The sequence below is a fragment of the Labrus mixtus genome, chromosome 19, assembly GCF_963584025.1.
Source record: "Labrus mixtus chromosome 19, fLabMix1.1, whole genome shotgun sequence".
In the NCBI taxonomy this organism is placed as follows: Eukaryota; Metazoa; Chordata; class Actinopteri; order Labriformes; family Labridae; genus Labrus; species Labrus mixtus.
Genome location: NC_083630.1, coordinates 14,383,146 through 14,405,130, shown reverse-complemented (window position 1 = coordinate 14,405,130; position 21,985 = coordinate 14,383,146). Strand labels below are relative to the sequence as shown.

The following is a 21,985-nucleotide window of genomic DNA, read 5'->3' as shown; positions in this document are numbered from 1 at the left end:
GTGCTTGCGCATATCGTCCGGTCCAGGTATCCCTATAGAGCAGAAGAAAAATGAAGGATGCCTCCAAAGCTTGCAGACAGTAATCTCCCCTGTGGAGGTCAAATCTAACATGGCAGGTTAGTGTCTGTGGAGATTGACAGCCTGGAGAAATACTGCTGCCAGGCGCCCACAACGCACAGTGACAGTAAACACCTCCCAGGAAAAAGGCTGGTTACCAAGCCTTATAGAGCGACTGTCAGAGGGCGCCAGTCGTCAGAGCTGCTGCCGACTCCGCACCGACAGACTCTGTCAACCTCTCTCTATCATATCCAAGCCGTCTCAATAATATGAACATCAAACTCTCCCAGGAAGTATACAGATCCAACATGTATACATTCTACATCAAAAACATTTGAAGGCTATCATTATTCTTTTCTGATGAATGATTCACTTTGAGCTCAACTAAGTGTTTTCATATTTCATCATGAAAATGTAACTTTTCTGTGACCATATATGGTCGTTTTAAATAGATTACATGGAGGTTTTTGAAGACGCCATAACAACTAAAACTGAACAAAAAAAGGGATTAATTGATTGTCTGCTTCTTCATTATGCAACTTACCGTATTAATCAAACGTGCAAAAAATGTAAATATTTTCTGTATTTAAAAAAAAAAATGAATAGCTCTGGAATTCAAACTATTGGTCTCATATTTGAACATAAATCCATCCTTCCTCCCAGACTCAAAACACTTTTTTTTTTTGCAAACATTCTGTAAATCAAATCCCTCAAATGAGAAATCAGGAGAGCCAATATTTCTACTTGCCGCCATTAAGGGAAACACTGAATACTAAATAATGACAATATACTTTAAATTATACCTTAACATGATTCAACAATATTTATTACATCAATTCTGTATAGTGTTTCATTGATTAAAATTGAATATCATCCAAAGTCAAGCAGTACAAGAGGAGAAAAAATGAAGTCTTGAAGTACCACATTAAGAAATGCATATAAATAAAAACTACACTAACACTTTAATGTTCTTGTTACTAGGCTTGCACAGGAATAGTAAAGCAATACAGCAGACAACTAATTGCATGAAATATGTTATCTTACAGGCTTGTGCTGTCTGCCTTTCATAAACAAAGGCTGACAGATCATGCCCTCAACCAGTGACCCTGCTGTGAGCATATGCACTAATGCAAGGTCACACTGGAGACTGGCCACATGAGGAGAAAACAGACATACAATTTGCCTTATGAGCCCGACTCAGACACACACTACTGATGTAGTCATCATGCCCTACAATAAAATGTCAGTGTGTTAAACAGGGTCCTTTTTTCATTAGCAGCTCTAATAAATGGCGCTTCTGTAAAATAGAGGGAACCTTTTATGTCCGTGTGAGGAGAAAATGATAAAAGAGATATCACTGCCAGAAAATCTGTTGTACGCTCAATGTCAAGGGGGCTTCGCCAGCTCCCATAGTGCTCAGCTGTGTGCTAAAGCATAACAGACCCTGATTTTCATAATGGCAGGTGGCCATCTTTGGAGGCCTACATTAAATAGGTCTACATACAATATCTGTCATAGAACAGTGGCCAGGTCCATTTAACAAGATTGTAAAAACACATTATGCTACCTTATATTCTGCACGCTAACTAAATCTGGTTCAACAGTAAATGAAGAGGGCAAAACAGTCATATCGAGGGCTGTGATTGGTTTGATTATTACCACTGACAGAGGGTGAGTGTTGATAACAAATTGTTTTTTATTGGTATTACCGTTTATTTATTTAGTCAGTCACTGCACAATAACTGTTGACTCCTTAAGCAACTGCAATATTAGTATTTATTAAGTATTTATTTAGTCACTGCACCTTAACCATTTCCTTTATATTCACTGCACAATAACTGTCTTATTAAGTTAAGTTATTTCTCTACTCATTCAATGTAGCACAACTTTTTCCATATGTACATAGCTAGGAATGCATTTTTTATTTTGTCCAGAATTTTTAACGCTGGGAATGCTGCAAACAAATTCCGTGGTGTTATTTTAGACAGTGACAATCAACAAAAGTGCCTGTCTGTCTATTAGCATGATGTAGGTTGTGAGGCGGCTGCGGGTAAAGGCGGCAGAAAAGACTGGCAGACAGACAGAGGAGCAGACCTCTACTCTGACGCTTTTCCCCCTCATCCCCTGCTTGCCCTTTGTCATGCACCCTCCTCACCTCCAGAGCTGTCACTGGCTTGTCAGAACCAATCACAGGATGCCATGCTGTCTGCCAGCCATGTACCAGTTTGGACAGGATGACATCAAATTTCTGGTGCTACGTGTCAAGGACCATATGAAAACAGATGTCCTCATTACTGGGTTGCATTTGCGTATGAAATACTACATGCCCCCCTATTCCTGGGTTAGAGGATTAAGAAATATTAAAAGATTCTTTTTTTTATTTGAATATTGTTTTTGATGTTATCTCAAAATAATTAGTGGTATAACGAAATCAAACCCTGTCTAGCATAAAACACTTATTTTTTATAATGCTTTAAATTTGCAAAAATTAAAAAAAAATGTAACTATCTAATAACCTAGGAAAAAATAAATCTCCAAGCCATCACAGTGTGATAAAACAGTGACATGTCCAAGCCTGGTGTTATGCATATATGAGGCCCTCTGAGATCTAGCATGACAAAAGTAACTTTATTGAATGGGACAGATCGCTGCTTGTCTGACTGACTTAATCTGTTTGATTGAGCAACGGGACGCCTTCGGCTTCACAAGTCCTTCAAAGGCCGCAGATTCTGCAAGTGTGAAAAAAAGGGAGGAAAAAGGAAAAAAAAAGGAAAAATCCCCCCCCCCCCCCCACACACACACACCCCTTCTACTGCAACACACACACACAGACACCATAGGAGCTTCTGGAGGGTTTATTTATTAGCTTTAAACATCTTCTCCATTGCCTTACCACCCAAGCCCTTTCAGGTCATCACCCTCTAACAAAAGACTGCAAGCCTGGAAAATCTGTCAACTGTCAGTGTCATTGATTAGGAGCAGAACTCTGGGCAGTTGATGAGGCTTCATTGAATCTAAGCGTTGAAGAGAAATAAAGAGCAGAGTTTGTCTGACAATAACACTGCTTCTGCAAATTTCCTCCTGCCTCCAAAGCACGCCAAATTACAGAGTCATACATTCATTTGCTCATGCTTCACGATCTCATTATGGGGATCTAACTTTCCACTCCTCCCCGTTTTCTTTCACCATGTCACCCCAACACAAAGCAGAGCACAGCTATCATTGTGCTTGATCCGAATTTTATTTAGAGCTCCATATGCTTCTCCAGCCTCCTCTCAGAGCCTGGTGTTGCTGCTTGGCCTCTCTTGGCCCGTTAACCATTAAAAGAGGGGCCACTCTGTCACCACACTGTCTATTGTGGGCCGTCGAGGTTAAGAGACAAAAGTGTGAGATCATGAATGAGTGTTTGGCAGTCTATTGGAGGTTTCCATCCACACAATAGAAGTGAGAATCTGCACCTGATGCAATTCAAGCATCCATTTTGAAGGGGAAAGGGGTTGTTTTGTTTCTGCTGGAGTGGTTCCATTTAAAAAGAAGTACGTTCTCATTTTCAAACAAATTGGGATATATATATTTTTGACATCTCTGTAAAGTACCCATCCTGGTGGTGCCATGAGCATGTGGCATTTGCATGATATGGATGAAACTAGACTAGTCTGTCTCATAGTAAATGCAGCTAGTAGCCTAACCAAAGCTCCTGGCTGCTATAAGCACCAGACACACAGTTATCTACACATGAGACCACAGAGGAGCTGGATGAGGCCCCACAGATACTCCACACCTCACAGCACGGAGCAGACTGCAGTATTCACCCTCCAACCGTCTCTGGGGGGGCCTCCTCTGCACACGCATTTCCCCTACACTTTCTCCCCTCGAAGTAGCCAAAGCTGTGTCTCTCAGTCTCAAGGTCCCCCCTTAGTGACAATTTGTCCACATCAGAGAGCCGTCATCCCTAACCAGATCTGACTCGTGACACACAGATGGGGAGGGGCCGGGCATGGCCAGTGCTAGCGCTGGGTGCCTGGCTGCCCCGGGGCTACAGAAAAACGCCATGCTCAGACTGCCATGTGAGAGAACACAACTGCTTTCTGCTAAGCTCTGCTTTACCACCATAAGCTCTACCAGCCCACAGCCTGTATGGCTGGGCCTCAACAAGAAAATATGGGGCAATAAGACTATTAAAAGGGAAGTTATTTATATTTGTACACCCACACCAACCAAAATTTTACATACAGCTCAGAAGTAATGGAATTCCAAAGCTTTGGGATTTCATTAAGTCCAATCAGCATACTGTTTGTCATTCAATTTAAAACCCATAAAACTAAGTCTTATTTTCCACCCACCCAAAAACTCTTTACCATCTGCTCTTACTGATCTTACCAATTTCTACAAATGCTCATAAACTGCAAAGGATAATGCATGCCACTTCATTAAACCACTCACAGCAAGAGGCCACTTTCTCAGCACAGACACAATAAGTCTGTGACTAAACAGCAAATCAGGTGAAATAAGCTTTGCTTTGTGACGCTAACAACAGACCCTTTCAGCTCCTCTTCCTTTTAGATCTTAAACTACACATAATAAGAAAAGCTGGACAAAATCTTCTTTGGCGCCTTCAGGCAACTTTGATCCATAACTCTATCGTTGACCATGGCTAGAAAGTTAGTTTCATAAAAAGGTCATAAACTTTTTTTTCTTAAATAACTAAAACAAAAAACCTCAACGATGTCACTCAATGATTGCAATCTTTTATTTCTACACAGGAAACCCCTTATGATAATTAGATTATAGTGCTGACATATGCTGGCTTAGTGTCAGGGGATATAAGACACACACGCTGCACACCCTCTAACCCCCCCCCTCTGCACGGCTTGACCCTGTATCCTAAAATCAGCCTCTCTGTTCCGGTCAAGTGAATCAGCCAGGGAAATGTATGCAATTAGGTCATGTTGGCCAGTGTAACACTTACAGGGGGGCAACAGTCATTGTCAGTATCTTAATAAATGTTAGATAGAATAAAGGCGCAGAGATAAAATATTCGGAGAGAATCACCTTACTGAATAAGACAACAGATAATAACGCATATAGAGCAGGAGTGATGCTGTGCATGATAGATACCAAAACATCCAACAACATGCTGGTCACACAAAGTGCTGGCCTTTCATTTGAAATTCTCAATATGATACTGTGGCCTGGAAATAGTTTTGAATGTGTACTTTTTGGACACCCCCCTTTAAACACAGACAAATGAAACAACTGCCCACTTTTTTTTTTATTACTTTCCCAGTTTAGTTTCCTATCCCCGACACAAAACTACCTCACAGCGCCAAATGCTCCAGACCAAGCACCATAGCCATGAAGCCTAAATGAATCTACATTCTTCTGCTGTTTCCTCTCTCTACTCAATCTTTTTTTTCATGCTTCCACTCTCCTCAGCCCTGCTGGCTGCTCTCACCTTTCTCTCCTGGCCCTCTGGCCCCCATCCTTGGCTCCAGCTCCTGACAACCTCACCCACTGAGCTACAGATTGGCTGGCACACAATGCCCCAGATCCTCATTCAGCAACACAATGCACTCACCAGCTATACACCTTCTCTTCTCTTTAACTCTCTCCCCACATCCCTTCTGTCCATCCCCTCATTTTCTCTCCCCCTCATCCATTGGCTCTGTTCATTTAATTTCCTCGAGCTCTCTCCAAGTCTATCTCTCGCTTCTGTGACTCGGTCTTTCTGGCAACTTGGTGGCGACTGGTGGTCCTACAACAGAAACCATGCGCCTTATTCCGGCGCAGGGCTGCTTGAGCGGGACGAGCCAGAGCTCACAAAGCCACCGCCGAGCAAAACAAAGGTTGTGTGCTACATCATTCAAACTAGGGCCACTCCGACAGCTGCCTCCGCCACGCTCACACTGACAAACGGCCAGAAAAACAGATGGTTTGTGCATTCATGACCAGTTTAGTGGAAGCCCAGGAGTCACCCCCATTCAAGGGGAGGGTTTTTGTCAGCTTTTCCATAATAAAGCTTTTCAGTCTGGTAGAAAATTAGAATGCATTTTAAAATTGTCACTTAATTATTGAGGTCATGCCGGCCCTGTGGAGGAGAGGGGGAAGAGCTGAGGCTCTGGCTTTGTGACACATGACTGATCTGAAAAGATGGGCTGCCTCATTTCACTTTTTAAACCCTGCCAACACATTAACATACATTTGTCAGTTTGCGTCTGAAAAGCAGATGCATTGAATTTTGGAGGCCAACTATCCTCCGAGGAGAGAAAGTTCATCATCACAACATCTGATAAGTATTGGCATTGAAATTGTATGTCTCACAAAAAAGGAATCAAACATTGATTATAGTGTATCCATATCTTACTGAATAAATTAACAACTCAATTAAGAGATGTACAAACAGCAGCACGCCCTGCAGGTGGAACACTTATTCACATGCATTTGCGTGCTGCTCTGTTGTTGGCACTCTCACATCACGCCAGTCAAAGTGCCACAAATATGCATGCACATCTGCACCATAATCGATAGCAGATGAGCACGTCCAACCATCTGAATCTTTTATCACCTTTGCTCTCCAAGACCTACAGGGTTGATGATCTGTGGCTCAGAGAAAGACGGCACTGGTGAGTAGTTGGTATTTTCCGGAACTGTAGTCTTTGTTTTGTGTATGAATAAGCAGGAAGTAGTTAAATAAGGCATTTACATGTATATGAGACTAAGTCAACCACAATAACAGTGTATGTCATTTCATTAAAAAGAGCTTAGCAGTTTGTTTGAAGCACTGAGGCGTGAACCATACTGGGCTTCTGAGCATCATCATCATCAAGCTCTTGGCAACACACCCCAAAAAGTCATTTCCAATTGAAAGTGGAAGCACTCACCATGTTGCACTATATCATACACAATACTGCTAACACAAATTAGCTGCAGTGCCAGCTAAAGTGACACTGACTAAAGTTAGTTTGTTTGTTCCCCCATATTAAATTAGTTGAGCGTCTCACAGCACCCAGAGATAGGGCCTAACAATGCCGGGAGAGAGCGGCTGAGCAGATATGAATTAAAGATAACATCGAGCCACTGCACGTCTGTCTGTGCTTGGAAACCATCTGGACGTTCAATATTACATCCTTGTCTACACTTTTCACGCTGATCAGGATCAAAGTTTTCTGACGGCTCTTCATGATGCATCACACCCAGATGTGGTTGCTGGCCAAACGCATTTGTTGAGGTCTCACTCTCGTTCTGAGCAAGTCATGCTATGTTCCTTAAAAAAAAAAAAAAAAAAAAAGATGTCTCAGAGAAGTCACAGATGGGACAGAGAAGATAAAAGCCTCTTTCTTCTCACCTTAAATGTGACACAGACGTCATGTCAAACTCTCCTTTAAAAGTAAAAGAAGGAAATCAATCGATTTGATATGTTTGAGAATTGAAAATATTAAATTCTGCTATATTGTACCTCAAGTCAGAAGCAGATATTTGCATCATTAAAAGCACTACAAATGGGTATTCCTAAATTGGTGTGTAGCTTTTTAACAAAGACAATTCACATATAGACCGCAAGAATATCATAACTATTACATGATCTAACATGTTGTGATCTTATTCATAATCATGTAGGCTCAACCACATTGCACAGGACTGGTAAAGTCATATTAACATAATTACTGTCATCATTAGCATAATTTCTGTTCTACTTTGTCCGTGTTACTTACTGTGATGTATAGTACAATAGCCTTGTATAGACATCCAGCAGCATGCTACACACTCAGATCACAGCAGACCACACATTTTTGTCTTGACCTGTGAGGGATCCACACAGCTCACAGAATATAAACACACACACAGCTTCACACACACATTGTATGGAGCTCAGTGTATCTGGACTGCTTTTGCATTGTTTCCACTTAAGCACTGCCCTCCTCTGACTGTCCAGGGAAGTGCACACAACCAAGAAAACTGCTCCTCATCACAGCTTAAAGTTCATACATGTCTGAAGAAAAAGTGACTTGAAGACTGGTTTTCATTACTTGCTGTCAGTGCACAGTCTGTGGTTGCAAGACCCCTCCCCATCCCGCTCCAGCCCCCACCCATCCAGTGCCATTTGTAGTTGGACTGCACCCCTTTGGCAGTGGAGAGGAATCACTTCCTCAGAAAATGATGTGGGAGGTGTTCAAAGATAGACACTGACAGAAATCTGCCGCCATTGCCAAAAGCTGGCATTTCTACGACACGAGCAGTGACTCTGAGACGATCATGATTTCATCAAAGAAATGTGACAAATGTGTGAAGTTGGAAAAAAAATAGTCATAGGATTAAATAAATACAAGCTAGAGGTGGTTATGAACAACTTGGAAAATTAATCACAGTATGTTGCTAACAAAATTATCTTTCAACAGGAAAAATATATCTCTGCTGCCAGCACAGCCTTTTGGTTCCAGTTTTATTGGTGTTGTTATACTTCTAAGCTCAACCAGCTGGTAAATAGATGATGCTCAAAAAAATGTTTTCAAGCCAAAGAGATACATTTTCCATCTTTTCAAAGTCTGTACAAACTGCTCCTCCAAGATTCAAACCACAAACAGCAACAACAACTAAGCAGAAAGTAATTAAACCCTCAGTCGACTCTCAATCAGCATTCATGAAAGGCATCAGCTCCAAGTATGATATACAGTACAGGCCCTGTCAAGGTGATTTCTCACATCTCCTCCAACAGCTCTCACCATGGCCATCACACACACACACACACACATATACACACACACAGCTGCTGTGTGCTGGGCCCTCCCAAATTAATACCCACAAGTGAAACCGTGACCTGCAGAAGGCAACCCCGACCCTCCGTCCCAGAGCTTCTCAGTGGATCCACCCCCCCTAGCGTGTGGCTCTGTCTGTCTCGCCCCCTCCTCCTCTCCTGCCTCCCCCAAGACTGAACAAGGACAAGAGCTTGGATGGAAGTGAATAAGATTATCCCAGGCACAATATGTTGACGTGTCAGTGTGTGTGTGAAAACATCAGTGTTTTGTTTGCTTTAGTAAAAAAAAATTATAATAATTGTTTCACTGTACAGATATACATTGTAGGATGACAGATATAATATATAGATATGAATATTAATTAAGTTACAAGTCACTTAACAAAGCAACACCTTTAAATGAATTATTTCCCACATTCCCGCGTCTATCCTGCATTTGATCTAGTAATATCGACCTTGTTTTTAGCTTCCACTTCTACTCATTAAAAAGAAGTTGTGTTGGTTGTCATGAAGGAAAGGACAGCGTGTGGACATGAGAGCAAAGCGAGAAGTGAGGAGGCTCGACAGAGAGACTATAATAGACCTTGTCTGTACAGTCACCAAATGGTCACTGCTTGGTTAGTTGTAAGCCCCATTTTGGGACCTTTGGTTCCCATATTTAATTAAAAATCCATTATCACCTCTCAGCATAGTGAGCAGCACTACAGCCCAAAGTATCCTGAACTGCACTCTTAATTGGTATTAAACAGCCAAATTGCTTTTCCTGCAATTCGTCTTCCAGTTCTCTTAAAGGAGAAGTCAAGAAAATGTCAAAAGTAGTTCAAGCCTTCATGTCAACCGTATAAAATATATGCTTGATAGTGTCTCAACAAAACAATTCTCAAATATCTGAGACCTTGTGGCAGATTCTGTTGTTTAGGTGGTGCATTAATATTCAAAAGGTGACGCTGCCAAAGCACCTTGAGCAGATGTACACAGGCACACACTGATGGTGTGAGTGACGAGCTGCTGAGAAAGCAGTGCAAGGGACAGAAAGGTTTACACAAAACAATATGATAGTGCAATAAAAGATTAAAGGTTGAGGGGAAAAAAAGAGAAGAAAAAATAAGGGTTCCAGGTAAAGTAAGGATTAGAAGAAAAGAGGAAGAGAGAGATGAGCTCTCCTTCACATCCTAGTGATGCTCTCCTTCATTGTTACCTCCACGAGTGCAGCCAGGCCCCAGCTCCCCTGGCAGAAACTAAGTGGCTTGCTGGCATATGGTGCAACCTCCATTTGAGTGCTAAAAGCTGGATATTGTTTTTGTGGAGCAGATGTTGGCGGGCATGGCAAAAGGCACAGCTGACTGGGCTGCACAGCTGGGAACTGTGTCTGTGACCCACATACAGGGGGAGCAGTAGTCAACCGAGAGCCACAATCTTAATGGGGAATGGAGAGACACGTTATCAAGTTTGTCCCTTTATTATCTGTAAACACTTAGAGGTGGAAATGAAGTCTGTTTAGCTAGTATTGTATTGGTTTTTTCTACTGTTCTGACTATTTCATGATAGCAGGAAGGTTTTTGAAAAAGCTCTACGACTTTTGTTATGTGCAGAGAGAACCCGTTGTCAAGAGACAAGCCTGAATTATTGAGCACAATCAGACTTATAGGTTGGTGGGGGTTTTTCTTTACAACTGTTGTATTTTTTCATTTTTTCCAGCCTGATCACAGAAAAAGACAAAACAACCTGAGCTCTCTGTGTGCCTCTAAAAAAAACACAGAACTGTTGTATTTTAAATTGGGATTAAATGAGCTTTCATGCCTAGATTTGAGCTAATGAAAACGAAACGAGGACACTTAAGAGTCCTGACCGATTTCCCAAACCCAGAAGTGTCCCAATGCCAAAAGTGGACAAATGAAGATTATGCTGAGATTATAATAAGGATGCCAAAGCCATTATCCAGTCTACTTTGACAAATGTTGTGCCTTTCTGTGAGCAGATGGGACCTAGAGTTTGGGTGGGGAAACAGGCAGAGTATCCTTCACCCAGTTGGCTAGAAAAGAGCAGGATAAACGGCAAGCAGGGACGCTGTCGAGACTCCCCGATACTGCATGTAATTATTGCGTGAGTGCTTATCTCAGTCAAATACTTTAATTTTGCTGAATTAAAAAGCGGACTGATCAAACAACATAAAATATGAGAATATTATTCTCAGTTATTACTATGTAATCCAAAAACCCTACTGTTTCAGGTCTGCTTAAAACTGTTTGAATATTCTTTTTGTGCACAAAAAAAAGTGTAAAATGTCAGCAGGACTTGCCCCTCTGCTCGTCTGTCACTCAGCGCCAGGCAGCCGATGGCCTCAGATTGGATAGAGCACTTTGGCTTCAGCTACTTAATTATGAGAGTGTTAAATGCCGTATGTTGAGGGCTGGGGGAAAACAAACTGACCAGAGGCTGCAATAAAGGCTGTTTCCCCTTGTGAAAAAGGATTAGAATGGCCTGTCACTCAGCTGGGTCATGCGGAGCAGAAGCACTACTTAAAAAGTCATTTAGAGAATTAAGATGCCCCCAGTTGGGCCTTCAATGACGAAAAAAAAGAAAACAAGCTAAATAAAAACACCAAATAAATACTCAGCACAGCCTTCAGGCAAAGGCTATTTTTGTTCCCAAGTTGTGAATCTGTATGGCTTTCTCTCTCATGAAGGTCTAATTAACAAACAAGTGGCTTTCTTGACTGAACATTGTTTAATCCGTCCCCCAGAGGGAAAGGTATAATGTGGGCATCACCTTTATGTGGACTACATGGGTGGAAACCAACCTTCCTGTGGCGAGCTTTAAACCGAATATTCTGAAGGGCAGCAAGTGACATTAGAAACACAACTGCCAAGACAGACAAACCCATTTTGAAAATACACATGTCTTAATAACAGTTTGTCCCTGTACAGAGTAAAAGAGAAAAATCAACGAGACAACGTGAAAACAAGTTTCTTGCAAAGTGATACAGGACTTTGCTGTGATGTTGATCACACATCTACCTTTGATTTCTGCTATTATAGTACTGCATATATCATCATTTTTTACATGAGCTGGTAAGACAACATATTTAAAAAGATCCTTAAGTATCAGTAAATATATTAAAAACAGTATTTCCCCTATCATTATATTAGAGGGGGGCGGCCCGCCTGCCCCTGAAGGTCAAGTAAAAAAAAAAAAAAATCTTTTTGGGCCTTTATTGTAGAGATAGGATAGTGGATAGAGTCGGAAACCAGGGAAAGAAGTCATTTAAGGATACCTTTCCGATAGAAATGGACAGCTGTCATTAAAAGTAACGCATGAACACCAAGATTCCTTCAAGTGTCTGTGTCGTCGTGTCAGCATGTCGGCCTGTCCCCACCCCCCCAGCGCTGTAAACCTAGGGGAAACACTGACAAATATATACAGTATATCATAGCACATCATCAATGTGCCCACTTGTTAATCTACAAACCAAAACAAGCCCTAGCATTCAAAATACAGCCTTTTAAAAGTTGAATGATTCAGATGAGGGACAGTCAGAGGTTAGATTAACAGCTCTTGGTGTAGCTCGACTCATGAGCTTTGAGGTTTTCTGACATTGTTTAGGTCAAGCGGTAACATTTAAACTTCTGCGCACTTCTGTATCTGAACGTAAAGCAGCCTGAACTGAGCAGGTTACAGAGATTATCTCCAGGTTAGTGAACACTGTGACTGCTGCTCTTCACAGAATCTCGGAGGACAAGCTGAACGCTTTGACAGAAGTTATGAATACAGATCAGACCTCATAACTGACAGGCCTCTCTGATGGACGCTCAGGGGGACTTCTGGGACTGATAGGATGATTTGACAGGGAGATACAGAAACCTGCTACGATGGAAAAGGTGGACAGCGGGCAGGTGAGCACCAGCTGGCAAGTGTGAGCAGTATGTGATAAAGCTCGGGAAAATTGTCAGTTCTTACAACGGCTCTCATCAAAACTCAAAAGAAAAAAGGGAATTATCAGAAGAATTTTACAAATTCATGCAGTACATTTGATATTTAATTAAACATGTAAAGCCTTTCATCTGTGTAATTAACTACAATGATACAAACCTTACAGTCCCCAGGCTGATAAACTTCAACATATCTTTTTAACATCGAGGATTGTGCTTTAAGCTATTTATTGTTTTGGATGATTTGCATTTTTTCCGCTATGTCAGCTTTATGAATTTTCTTTAACTATTAGGATGATGTTTAGATGTGCTGAAGAGTTAAGCAGAAACTTACAGTAACTGAACAAGCTTCCTCAAATCCTATCATATTAAATAATGCTGTTTTGCAACTTCTAATGATTTCTTCTGATTTACTCTTATGACTTGTTTTAATGAGAAAATCCCCAAATTAGAGACACAAGAATAAGGTTTGATTATTGATGTTTGGTGACAAATATTAAACTTTTTCTCCACCTAAGCCATGGCACATATCGTTCTTCTTGTCTGGTAATATTTATCTTGCTCATCACTTGATTTCGTTACATATTGTATCTGAATGTACTGCAGAAGTTTCTCCATAGACTCAGTGTGTGATGATGCAATGTGACAATGCACTGTGCTGAGAGTGACATGCTGATTCCTGATCTTCTGTGTGAGTCAGTCCCACCCTTCCATCTCTGGAGCAGGCCTCAGCCCTCACGCCTCATATCAGCCTGACTTTGATGGACACATGTTCCCTCTGTGCTTGGCAGGACGGTCTTTTGAAGCAACTCAGCTAAAATGGCAACGACGATTGAGTCGACACACACAGACACCACCCAGACCCCCGACACCCAAAAATCACAGTTATGCACTTATACTGTCAAATACAAAAACTAGTAGCACATACCTTTATGTCACTGGTGGATGTTTTTCTTGTCGGCCAGATGAGCTCTGGAAAGATGTGTTTTAATGCTTGTTTTAAACTTGTGACTAAGCAGGATAATCGATCTGAAATAGAACAAGAATGAGAGTCAGTTTCATGAGTTTCTTGCATGCTTACATGTTGTATGATGTCATACGAGAGATAACATCTGGCCAACTATCTAAAACTGTTATTGGATATATTGTTGTATATGTACTATGTAAGGTTATTGACCAAATGTGAGTGTATTACTTAGTCCCTTAAGGATTTCATGTACTGTTTCTTGACTGTGTGAAAATAAAATGTGTCATTTCTGCATTTTTAAAAACTGCAATGCAAGTTACAATGTTTTGAGGCTCTTTTTTCAATGAAACTACTGGTGCACTTAAATACTTTAAACTGTGGCAATTGTTCATAAACCTTCCCAAAGAAAGCCACAGGGTTACAAGAATTGTACACAATACACTTGGTATGTGGATACAGAGTCTCCCTTTCATGCAGCAAATATACAGTTAGGATGCAGTGATTGGAAGAATAAATGCAAGGTCGCGCAAAATGCATAAGAACAGGTCAAACTTGTGTTGGGTGTTGCGACTTTCATAGATTAACTTCCTGAAGGGACTGATGTAAGTGACTGACAGACACTTTACTTCTTCAAACTGAGCATTACTTGGATCGATCGTGTTCTCACACCGTACATGCTAGCACATCACCCACAGAGTTCAAACTCTTCTCAGGCATGGCGGCACACTTGACTGAAGCGAGGCCTCCTCCTCCCCTCCTCACAGACAAAGAGAGTCCTGCACTACGTCTGTGTCAGTCTGCTCATCCCATTATATCCACTCTGCTGCTCCCAGTCATCAGCTATGACGAGCCTTCACCTGAGATGACAGGTGACTGTCCTGAGGCAGCACAGCGCCCAACAGGGGAGCCTTAACCTGCCAACTATCTGTCAGTCCCCCAAAACCAGCTCTGTCATGTCATCTCCTCAATGCCAATCACAGTGACACATCAAGTTTGTGTCAGGAAACAGTGTTGGAGATAACAATCTAATACAACATCGCCCTGAGCCAATGGGAAGAACCAGGCAATTACTATGAGACAGAGACGATCATGTAAATGTTGGCAGGACACATGCAAATAATTACAAATAGGATATCTTTTCCTAAAGCTTCAACTCTTGATTTAATTGCTTAAGCGATATAATGGAGAGGTGAAGACCCGTGAGGGAGACATTTCTCATTTTGAAAAGATGACAGAGTCGAGAAGCAGGCCAAAAAACGATTTAATCTATAAAGTATCATGTGAGGTTGTCCACTGGTGTCACAACACAGAGATGATTGTCAGTCTAATTTCAGCAAAAAAAAATGTCGACACAAGGTGATTAAAAGTACGACATTAAATATTAAACAACACAATTTTTACAATTTGATCAGGGATGCTAACAAGTGCTAAACAGTTTGTTAAGACTTTTCCTAAGAAACAACTTATCTGCATCAACTAGATTTCAATCAGAGTCCTAAAAAGCCTCTGTAATCTTTTTGTTGTACAAGAGGTCTGAAATAAGAATGTGTTTTTATCTCTCTTATAGTGACAAACTTAGAGGATCCTCAGGACTCTATAATTAAACTCTATGTAGAATTTTAGTGTTTGTCAGTCCTCTCATTTTTTTATTTTTCAGTGCAGGAATTTATCATTTGGATTCACTCTTAGTTCGTTTTTGGACATAGCAGACAAGTGTTCTCAGCAGGCTCTCAAAAATCCCTGTGCACCCCCTGCTCTGCACCAAAGGGAAAAGCTAAAGAGCATAGAGTAGTTTTCAATAGCTTAAGAACCAAATACTTTCCTCTGCAGTTGGTGGAGCAGAAAAGAAGTGTGAATATTTGAAATCCATAAAGGCCGGAAAAAAAAAAAACGCATCCAACATGAATGCTAGCTGCTCCGAAGCTGACTGATGTGTAAATAAAGAAACATGCTGCCTAAAAAAAATAAACTCATATCAACACAAAACTTGATAAGTCAAGGTTTACAAATTGTTTCCACTGCCCCCAATTTACAAGAAATCTCTGTTCTTGTAGATGTAGATACTAAAACTAAAGTTAATTCATTCATGGAGTCAAACAACAAAGTGTCAGTGCTATCGCAGCTCATAGAAACACAAGCGAATTCTCCGTTTTCCTTCTGACTGAGATTCATTTGTGCAATGGTAAAGGTTGCTCTGACCTAGCCCTGTAATCGCACATTTTTGAATGTTAGGAGGGGGGAAGCAGCCAGTGCCATATGGCTAACGATCACAATAATAAATCAATTTCAGGCCCCCCGTCATAATTTATCTGAGAAATTATGAATTTTTCCATTCAGTTGTTTCCAGTTTGTTGTCGAGGCGTTCCAGGACCTCATTTAAAAAGTGGCATCGAGGAGAGTGGGCAGAGTTTTAACCAACTGCTGGGGTTTTACATGGGACTAATCATGATGCACTGATTGATTGAAGCTCTGTTATCAGTGGATGCTCCCCCCCCCCCCCCCACCCATATGTAAATGAGTAACCTTTAGGAGGGCTCCGAGTGGCAGCAGTGGCAGATGGGCAGTAACTGTAATGGGGTGGAGGTTGGCTTGAATAAATATCCCATGGTCTGGACCTTACCTAGTCTCTACAGCGTCACACCCGACTGCATGATACAGTCCACCACAGGGGAAAGACTCGGTAATCAGAGTCATAAAGGTAGAGATCAACTAAGAAATCAATTAGTTGATGAGCAAGAGTGCAACAATTTGGATTACTCATTGAAGATTTTTATTGTGACTTAATGCTGGTATTAAAACTGGAATTTTAGAGCCCATAGGAGTTAACTTGTCATTTGATGAATGGGTTTTGGACAAAACAGCCCAATTCAAATGTGTCAAACTGGGTAAGGAAAATTGAGTTAGTAATTTCACTCTTTTTAAAGAGAGTTTAAGTTTTAGTGGCAGTTTTATCATACAAGTTGACGATAGGGAAAAATCACTTATTTTATGCAGCGCTTTTATTTTATATTCAATTATAATGTGATAATATACAAACTGTACTGTAATGAATATTTACCTTTGCCTTACACCAACATTCAAATGCAGCTGAGCCAATAACCGGAACCTTAAGATAGGTCTCAAAGCCTCAAGAGACAATGTTAACCATTTCCTGTTATTTTTGATGGTGTGGAAAGTGAATGCGTTTTGGCTTTGATTAAATTTAAATTATCAAAGCGAAAATGTCAGCCAGGCTTTACACTGAGAAAAAAAAACAGCCATTTCAGTCGGTGCGAGGCCTCTTGAAATATTAAATTGTACAGCATATTCATATTCCTGGGGCTGCTAAAGCGCCCTTTGCTTTTTTCATTTGTCTGCATCTGTGTTAGCACCCAACATTTTCTGATCTGAGTGACGTTTGCTCTACGTTCAATCATGGAGATGCGCGATACGGGTACAGCAACACCAGAAAGTATCAAGAAAATGTATAGAAATGGAGTAGAGTCAAAAGTATAATATTTGTCTTTCAGAAGTTGTGAAGTAAAAGTATCAAGTTTCCCCCAAAATAAAATTCCAGTAAAGTACAGATAGTCACAGAATGAACTTAAGTGTATTCAGAAAGTGTACTTTGGTACTGTCCACCACTAAGGGAAAAGAGACTGGGGTTGTTTTGGGCACCTTGAAGCACACAGAGCAAATGAACAGCTCAGATTCAAACCCCACTGTGAAGCAGAGGTGGAAACGTCCATTTTCCCCCTCAGCTTTAAATTAACATGACAGCCAGTAGCTTCTTGCTAGCTCAAAAGTGAGTGATTAGTATTATCGTTTAAATTGTAATTTGGCAGTTAATTAAAGTGACCTTGGTTTCTATTGCTGCGTCCGTAAACGGGCAACCAGAGTGCAGTTCTGTCTCTCAGCCGTCTGTGAGGCCGCAGTCACTGGGGCCCGTTACAGGATTAAGTCACCCCGATGACAAAACCAAATTAAGCAGCTGTCACTGCCTACCTGCAGCTCGGAGCTTAAGATGATCAACTTATGACCGGCCAGGGAGAGGAGCCTTTTCTCCCCCTCCCTCCTCCCATTATCATTTAGTAATTTATGATTAGTTTGAATGTTTTCTTTTTTTTCAGAGTGTCATTAAAAGCGAGACGTAAAGAGCAAACTGCATGAAACCATTGGAACAAGGCGTTAATGTTTGATGAAAAGTCTGTGACAACATCTTTGAAAACCCAGTGGGGTGTGTTTTACAATTAGTCGCATCATTCTGAGTGTGCAAAGTTATTCACAGCTTTCCCCGAGTCGGATTACAGCAAAACGAACAATTTATCACAAACGCTAACGTTTGAACCTCCCGGTGTTTAACATTCTCTCAACATTCGTTTCCTGAGGGAGAGATGGGATGTGAACCGAGGTAACATTCATATTCATCAGAAGGAGACTCTGGTAAGTAAACATAAAGATGCTGTGATGCATTTTTCATACTGTGAAGTAAAAATAACGCACACACTGGATATGAATTATATACATGTGCCCATCATCCTTAGAGAAACATGCTAACAATATCTAAAATGCTGTAATCCTGCATACTATATGATTTGACTTTAAAGGATCTATAGCAGTATTTCAATGTTTGATGTTCTTACTACAATCATCAGTTGGCTCTATGACTGAAGTTCATCACTTTAAAAAGGGAACTAATTCTGTGTTTACATGATGCATTTACACGTCTACATAAAATATATGTATTATTAGTATTATTATTATTACATGTTTGCTAAACCTTTAAAGCTGAAGGTAATGTGGCCAGATGGTCTTAGTGCAGGAAGATCATTGTAGGGCAGCTTATCGTTGTTCGTTTTGTTTTTTCACATTAGATTTGAAACATAAAAGATGTACATGATGTCAACGTGCTGACTTCAGCTTCAATTTGAGGATGTTTACGTGAACATCAGAAGAAAAACATTAGAGAATTTGCTAATGAATAACTGAGACAAAAACATTAAATAGTGTACACAAATTAAAGCCAAAATGTCTTTTGTAAAAATGAAAGTCTGAATTCACGGCTTATTTTCACCCACCTTCAACCTAAGTACAGATCTATTCAGCTGAAGAAATTCATTCAGAAAACAACTAAGTTAAGTGTGAAGAGCCTTTCAAATAATATGCTCACATCCATACGAGCCTTTCAAATAATATGCTCACATCCATACGTATAGCACGATCTTTACATTGTTTTTTTCCCTTTTTCTCAATGACCACCAGAGTATATAACACAGTGTTGAGAAGCCTTGTCTATGACATGATAACTCTATAAAGATAATCTTCTTAATGAGATGCCCAAACTCTTTCAATGATTTAGCTGAGGTTGTAACAGGTGGCTGACTGTGAGGAGGAGGAGGAGGGGGGGGGGGGGGTGTATGTGTGCCAGGCGTCAGTGGTGGTGGTGATGTTGATGGGAGGGGGATCACAACAACACCTCATGATAAAACAGGCCCATACAGACTGACAGCAGGTAAATTATATGTCAGAAAGGTCTGAATTTCAATCCTTGCATATTTCCAATGGGCAGCAATGAAAAGCCTCCCTGCAGCTCTGCCTGCAAACACTCTGATTCAGTGCTAACTGTTTTTGATTAAAACGTCAGTAAGGCTGTGGGCTCCTTTCATCTCATGGGGCCCAAGCTGTCTGTCTCCTCAACCCCATCCACCCCCACACGAGCGGGGTCCTGCTTGTGACATGGACGGCCATTTATCTACTCAGAGGATCGTGTCATATAATAAGCCCCGTCTCCAGAGAGCATTTAGCCTGATAGGAAAAGCTGATTGGGACAAAAGGCCCCCGAATCTCATTGTGGCCCCCGTAGTGGCAGGTGACTGCAGAGGTAAACACATTAGTCTGTGGACAAGGAGAGAACTGCAGAAGGAAATATATTAGGGACCATGGAAAAAAGAGGGTGTTATTTTTATAGCATGGCAGCTACTTCTAAAGTTTTACACTCCTGGATAGGAAACTAATTCCCTTGAGTACTATTTGTCACTATCATTAAGATGTGGCTGTGGTAACATGTCTGCTCCGAGGCTGTCAATAGAGATTTGCACATATTGACCTAAATCCTACAAAAGGTCGTTAGGTCAGACAGTGTGTATCATTTTCATGACAGTCCTGGGGGGGCTGAGCTTTTCTCAGATTCAAGTGTGTGTGTTTGTGTGTGTGTGTGTGTGTGTGGGGGGGGGGGGGGGGGGGGGGTTGGGAACCTCTGTGATAGCAAATATCTAGGTTATTCCTGTGCAGCCAGTGATTAATGTTAAACAACTTCCAGGCAACACTTCTGTTTCTGTGCGGTGTTTAAACTATGACTTCAACATAAGCGCTGTCATTTTTTGAGGTCCATAGCGATATGGCGCTGATTCATCTATAAGTTCTACAGAGGCTTTATTCTGGCTCACTTCTTTATTCTGGAAAAGTTAACACAACATTCTTGTGATTTACTTGCAATTTTTCTCCGGTTTGATCGTGGCATCGGATGAATCTTACTTTACATTTTATTTGCATCTTCGTAATTCATATTCAAGACTAGAAAATGCTTACATGCAGTCCAGGCCGACCATTTTGATTCTATTGTTCTATCAGATCATACCTCAGTGCATTTAAATATTAAGTAAGCCAGAGTGTTATATTCATAGGACTCCAATACTAATGGCCTGACGTCGGAAGGTTTTTCAGCGCTGTAGACAGAGATGTCCCTTGTCTCCTCTTCTGTTCAAAAATGTATTCCTGGAGTTCTAAACTGGTATGCTCTGCAGGTCCCAGTGGTCAACATGTAGATGTCACAAATAGACCTCGTGACCTCAATCAAACATCTGACAAATGATGGTTGTTGTGGAAGCGTTTGACTCTTTTCTTCAGAGACTCTGAAGCATTTTTTGTGGGAAAAAACTGTAACACTTTTTAAACTGATAACTGTGCAACATAATTACTTCCTGCTTTATTACTGTACACTGTTGAACTACTCCTAAGTGTGCAGATGCACACGTTTGTACACTTGTGTATTCAGATATGTATTTATTGTTCCATTTATTTATAATGTATGTTCACATTCTTGAAATGTCTGATGTTCAGGATGGGTTCTCGTTTTGTATCCATTTTTTGTTGTTCTTTTCTTTATTGTTTTTTTAAATACAAAACTCAATTAAAGAAAGCCCCAAAATATTTTTTTAAAGATGAAAAAGGTAGATGGATGTGGCTCTCGGCTGCTGTAAGAGAGGCATGAACTGGTGTCACAAACAACTGGGTGTTAAGATTGTAACACTTACCCGCAGCAGGCACATGGGGCGGCTGTCTTGTTTGGCTTTGTTTGTTTGTGCCTGAGAAAAAACAGAGAGGAGAAGGCAGGATGGTCAGAGCGAGCAGCAGCTGTATCCACAGATGCTCATGTAAAAACATCCTTATTCATATGTTCCCCTCCACTTGTTTGTTTCCTGATAATTTAGCCCTTCAGCTGATGAAAAAAACGCTGCTTTGTTTTCATACTAACAAGCCAATTAGCAATCATTACACATTTCTACTCGGGGTGGTCTACAGGTGTAAATGGGTAATGATTTAACAAACTAATTGCTAATCTCTGATTCCTGCATATGGGTATACATGTGCATGTGAGAGAGCAAGTGCATCTGTATGTTTGTTCATAAGAGAGCACTATGCAAAATCCTGAGCCACCAGTGTATTTATCTTCCAACATTCACTCTGACCTGTCTGCTCCTCGGTGTAATGGATTTGAGTGTCCTGAGTAGGGAGAAGTGTGGAGGAAGAGTAGGAGGCACAGTGGGGAGGTGGGAATTAGAGCAGACAGGAGGCATTGACACCAAAAGAGCTGTAAACGGTGCTCCTGGCTCCCCAAGGACGGTCTGTCAGGCTGTGATCACCGGTAACGCAGCCACTAGAGCGAGACCAGTGGCAGGGGAGAGGAGGGGGGGGGGGAGAGAGAGGGAGACAGTCTGCACACACACACAAAAGAAAAGTTAACATAAGTACATCGTAAAACACCTTAATATGTGAGACCCAAGGAGTAGACACAGTCTGGAGACAGTTTTTAGATGTATTCATGCGAAAACTTGGATTTACAAAGCAGGAGTACAGGAAATAGAATGGGTTGTAAATTGCAAACAAACATAAAATGCAGGCACTAGAAAATGATTATTATACAACTGTCATTATGACACTGTAACATTGAGCAGCAGAGTTAGACAACAAGAATCTGAACAATCTTTTCAGCATTAGAAATAACTAAAGCTCTCTCAAAAT

At 41.0% G+C, this 21,985-nt stretch overlaps 1 long non-coding RNA gene across 2 annotated transcripts in view; it reads right to left on the bottom strand.

Moving 5' to 3' along the window:
• Positions 1-21,724, bottom strand: part of LOC132994384 (uncharacterized) — a 39,822-nt gene extending 18,098 nt beyond the window's left edge. The window contains exons 1-3 of one of the 2 annotated variants that reach the window (XR_009676667.1): positions 21,433-21,724; positions 20,998-21,048; positions 13,667-13,767 (exon numbers count right to left, since the gene is read on the bottom strand). This is a non-coding gene — a long non-coding RNA (uncharacterized LOC132994384). The remainder of the gene's footprint in view (positions 1-13,666; positions 13,768-20,997; positions 21,049-21,432) is intronic. The other variant, XR_009676668.1, reaches the window with a different exon arrangement.
• Between the last annotated feature and the right edge of the window lie 261 nt (positions 21,725-21,985).